Source organism: Prionailurus viverrinus, chromosome B1 (genome assembly GCF_022837055.1).
Source record: "Prionailurus viverrinus isolate Anna chromosome B1, UM_Priviv_1.0, whole genome shotgun sequence".
In the NCBI taxonomy this organism is placed as follows: Eukaryota; Metazoa; Chordata; class Mammalia; order Carnivora; family Felidae; genus Prionailurus; species Prionailurus viverrinus.
In genome coordinates, this window is record NC_062564.1 from 139,152,995 (window position 1) to 139,158,370 (window position 5,376).

Consider the following 5,376-nt stretch of genomic DNA (forward strand, 5'->3'; position numbering starts at 1 on the left):
TTTTAGGAACAGCTTCAAGAGAATAGGTGTTAACTCTCCCTTAAATATTTGGTAGAATTCCTCTGGAAGATCATCTGGCCCTGGACTCTTGCATTTTGGGAGATTGTTTTTATTACTAATTTGATTTCTTTAGTGGTTATGGGTCTATTCAAATTTTCTATTTCTTCCTGTTTCAGTTTTAGGAGTTTATATGTTTGCAGGAATTTGTCCATTTCTTCCAGATTGCCCATTTTATTGGTGTATAATTGCTGGTAATATTCTCTTATTATTGTTTGTATTTCTGCTGTTAGTTGTGATCTCTCCTCTTTCAGTCCTGATTTTATTTATTTGGGTCATTTCCTTTTTCTTTTTGATCAAAATGGCTAGGGGTTTATCAATTTTGTTAATTCTTTCAAAGAACCAGCTTCTGGTTTCATTGATCTGTTTTACTTCTTTTTTGGTTGCAATAGCATTGATTTCTGCTCCATGTAGAAAGGTTAGGTTGTGTATCTGAGACCTTTCATCCTTCTTTAGGAGGGCCTGAATTGCTATATACTTCCCTCTTAGGACTGCCTTTGCTGCATCCCAGAGGTTTTGAGTTGTGGTGTTATTTTCATTGGGTTCCATGTACTTTTTAATTTCCTCTTTAACTTCCTCGTTGGCCAATTCATTCTTCATAGGATGATCTTTAGTCTCCAAGTATTTCTTATTTTTCCAATTTTTTCTTGTGGTTGATTTTGAGTTTCATAGTGTTGTGTTCTGAAAATATGCACAGTATGATCTCAATCTTGTACTTGTTGAGCACAGATTTGTGTCCCAGTAGGTGATATATTCTAAAGAACGTTCAATGTGCATTGGAGAAGAATGTGTATTCTTCTGCTTTGGGATGAAATGTTCTGATAATATTTGTTAAGTCTATCTGGTCCAGTATGTCATTTAAAGTCATTGTTTCCTTGTTGATTTTCTGATTAGGTTATTGTTCCTTTGCTCTAAGTGGGGTGTTGAAGTCCCCTACTGTTATGTTATTATTATCAATGAGGTTCTTTGTTTGTGATTAATTGATTTATATATTTGGGTGCTCTCACATTTGGAGCATAAATGTTTACTATTGTTAAGTCTTCTGGGTGGATAGATCCCTTAATTATGTTATAATTCCCTCCTTCATCTCTTGTTACAGTCTTTATTTTAAAGTCTAGATTGTCTGATATAAGTATGACTATTCCGGTTTTCTTTCGTCGATCATTAGCATGATAGATGGTTCTCCATCCCTTTACTTTCAATCTGAAGATGTCTTTAGGTCTAATGTGGGTCTCTTGAAAACAGCATACAGATAAATCCTGTTTACTTATCCATTCTGTTACCCTATGTCTTTTGGTTGGAGCATTTAGTCCATTGACATTTAGAGTGAGTACTGAAAGATAGGAGTTTATTGCCATTATGTTTCTTGTAGAGTTGGAGTGTCTGGTGGTGTTCTCTTGTCTTTTCTATTCTTTGTTGCTGTATGTATGTATGTATGTATGTATGTATGTATGTATGTATTATCTATCATCTTTTCTCCCCTCAGAGAGTCCCCCTTAAAATTTCTTGCAGGGATGGTTTAGTGGTCACGAACTCCTTTAATTTTTGTTTGTCTGGGAAACTTTTAATTTCTCCTTCTATTTTGAATGACCGCCTTGCTCAATAAAGAATTCTCGGCTGCATATTTTTCTGATTGAACACATTGAATATATCCTGCCACTCCTTTCTGGCCTGACAAACTTCTGTGGATGGGTCTGCTGGAAACCTGATCTGTCTTCGCTTGTAGGTTAAGGACTGTTTTACCCTTGCTGCTTTCATGATTCTTTCCTTGCCTGAGTGTTTTGTGAATTTGACTATGATATGCCTTGTTGATGGTCAGTTTTTGTTGAATCCAATGAGAGTTTTCTGTGCTTCCCGGATTTTGATGTCTGTGTCTTTTCCCAGGTTAGGAAAGTTTTCCTGTATCATTTGCTCACATAAGCCTTCTACCCTTTTTTCTCTGTCTTCATCTTCTGGGACCCCTATAATTCTGATGTTCCTTTTTAATGAGCCACCGATTTCTCTAATTCTTAAATCATGCTCTTTGACTTAGTCCCCCTCTTCTTTTCTGCTTCATTATTCTCCATAAGTTTGTCTTCTATATCGCTGATTTGCTGCTCTGCCTCATCCATCCTTGCTGAGGTCGCATCCATTTGAGATTGCAACTCAGTTATAGCATTTTTTATTTCATCCCCACAAGCTTTTACTTCTTTTATCTCTGCAAAGAGGGATTCTGATCTATTTTTGACCCCAGCTTGTATTCTTATTATCATGATTCTAAATTCTGGTTCAGACATCTTGCTTGTATCTGTGTTGACTACGTCCCTGACTGTTATTTCTTCCTGCTCTTTCTTTTGGGGTGAATTCCTTTGTTTCATCACTTTGAAGGAGTAAAAGGAATTAGTAAGTAAAAAAAATTAAAGTTAAACAATTAAAAACAACACACACAGAGAAAAATCAAATAAATGATGCTAGATTCTAGGTGTGGTTTGGTCTGGTTGTTGAAAGGAGCTTGATAGATTAGGGAAAAAGGGAATGATAAGAAAAGAAAACAACAAAAAAAGGAAAACATTTGAAAATTTGAAAAAATGATTACAATGAAATAGAATAAAATGAAATGGTGAAAGTAAAATAGAATTTGAAAAATTTACAAAAAAGTAGTAATATAGTAGATAACATTAAAGAAAAATATTATGAATTGAAAATAAAAATAATTTTTTTCTCTTCCTGTATTCAAGAATAAGAAAAGAAAAAGAAAAAAATTGAATAGATGGACCAGTGAACATACTGAAATACGATTGAAATTACATTGGTTTCCCCTAGAAGTCAAACTATGAAGCACTTTATAGTCCCTGAACTAAGCAGGCTGAGAGAATACTGGTGTTCCTGAAGATTGAGGTTTGCCCAGTCGGGCAAGGCTTAGTGTAATGGCTCCGTTCTCCACTAGATGGCGCTGCTAGGTGTGTTGTGCGTGAGTGGGAGGGGTGGAAATGGCATCACCCAGCTACCCAAGTCTCTAGTATTGGATCTCTGTTCTCCTTGACAAGCAGTTGCACACCTGTCCTTTGTCTCTGGCTTCTGCCCACTCCCCATTTTTACACTGTTCATGACCAATTCATCAGGTTGCCAGGCAGCACCTCCCTCCTGAGTTTTGTCTCAGATTTGGCTGTGTTTCCCAACCCCTCACTTCTGAGGAACTGTGGCTTTGACCCCCTCAGACTTTCTGGGCGAGGGTCTCACCAAGCAATGGCCAGGTGCTCGCCCACCCCCAGGAATGTTTGCAGGACCATGTTGCTGCTGATGCCCAGAGACTGTGCCTGGGTGCCAGCCCACCCCAGAAAAAGTTCATACGATCATGTAGCAGCAGTGTTTCAGGGATTATGGAAAATTACAACACATATCTGGCACCAGGCTTCCCACTTAACGTCCTTGTTCCAGCACCAGCCAATGTGGTTGTTCTCTGGGGTCCGCTGGGATCTTTGCCTGTGGGGTGGCCACACAGTCTCTACCAAATGTCCTCCCAGCAGGAGAACTGCCTCTCCCCATTTGTCCTGAGGACCCCTCGGACCTCTCTCACTGCTCCTGGGGATTCACCTTTCCCACCAGAGCACTCCCAGGTATTGAGCTATGGAGTTTCAGACTCTGCGCTCCCCCTGTTTATAGAGTCTTAATGGAATTTAAACCCTCTCCTTTTTCCTTTCTCCCTTTTTTGTTCAGTCCCTGTGGCTGTTTCCACTTTTCCACTTTCTCTCCAGCTGCTTTTGGGCGGGTGTTTTTCTCATGCTCTCCCCCCCATCTCCTTCCTCTCTCTGCAAGCAAAAACAGCTCCCTGCCCTCCGCAGCTTCTCTCTCTCCCAGTTCACCTCTCTGCGCTACATACCTGCTAGGTTTCTGTGGTTCAGGTTGTGCAGATTGTTGTGTGAATCCTCAAAGCAGTTTTAGGTGTGCAGGATGGTTTAGTGTTGATCTGGCTGCATTTCAGGGATGAGAGACGCAAAAAAACAAACAAAAAAAAAACCCCCAAAACTTTCATGCTGTACCGCCATCTTGGCCCCTCCCTCATGGCAGTTGTTTATTGATTTTCTGTCTAGATAATCTGTCCATTGTTGTAAGTGGAGTATTAAAGTCCCCTGCAATTACCACATTGTTAGCAATAAGGTTACTTAGGTTTGGGACTAATTGTTTTATATATTTCGGTGTACCAAATTTGGTGCATAGACATTTATATTTGTTAGCTCTTCTTGATGGATAGACCCCGTAATTATTATATAATGACCTTCTTCATCTCTTGTTTAAAATCTAGTTTGGCTGATATAAGTATGGCTACTCCAGCTTTCTTTTGACTTCCAGTAGCATGATAAAGTTTTCCATCCCCTCACTTTTAATCTGAAGGTGTCCTCCGTTCTAAAATGGGTGTGTTGTAGACAGCAAGTAGATGGGTCTTATTTTTTTTTTTTATCCATTCTGATACCCTATGTCTTTTGATTGGAGCATTTAGTCCATTTTCAGTGTTATTATTGAAAGATATGGATTTAGTTAGAGTCATTGTGTTATCTGTAGGTTTCATGCTTGTAGTGATGTCTCTGGTCCTTTGTGGTCCTTGCAACATTTCACTCACAGAGTCCCCCTTAGGATCTCTTGTAGGGCTGGTTTAGTGGTGATGAATTCCTGCAGTTTTTGTTTTTCTGGGAAAACCTTTATCTCTCCTTCTATTCTGAATGACAGGCTTGCTAGATAAAGGATTCTTGGCTGCATATTTTTCCTGTTCATCATATTGAAAATTTCCTGTCACTCCTTTCTGGCCTGCCAAGTTGCAGTAGATAGGTCTGCTACTACCCTTATGTGTCTACCCTTGTAGTTTAAGGCCCCTTTATTCCTAGCTGATTTCAGAATTCTCTCTTTATCTTTGTATTTTGCCAATTTCACTATCATATGTCATGCAGAAGATCAATTCAAGTTATGTCTGAAGGAAGTTCTCTGTGCCTCCTGGATTACAATGTCTGTTTCCTTCCCCAGACTGGAGAAGTTCTCAGCTATTATTTGTTCAAGCACACATTTGGCCCTTTTCTCTCTCTCTTCTTCTGGAACTCCTATGATACAGATATTATTCTGTTTCATTGAATCACTTAGTTCTCTAATTATCCCCTCATGATCCAGAATTTTTTTTTACCTCTCTTTTTCTCAGCTTCCTACTTTTCCATAATTTCATCTTCTTTTTCACCTATTCTCCCCTCTGCCTCTTCATTCCTTGCTGTTACCACCTCTATTTTATGTTGCGCCTGATTTATAGCATTTTTTAATTCATGATTACTATTTTCTAGTTCCTTGCTCTCTGTAGCA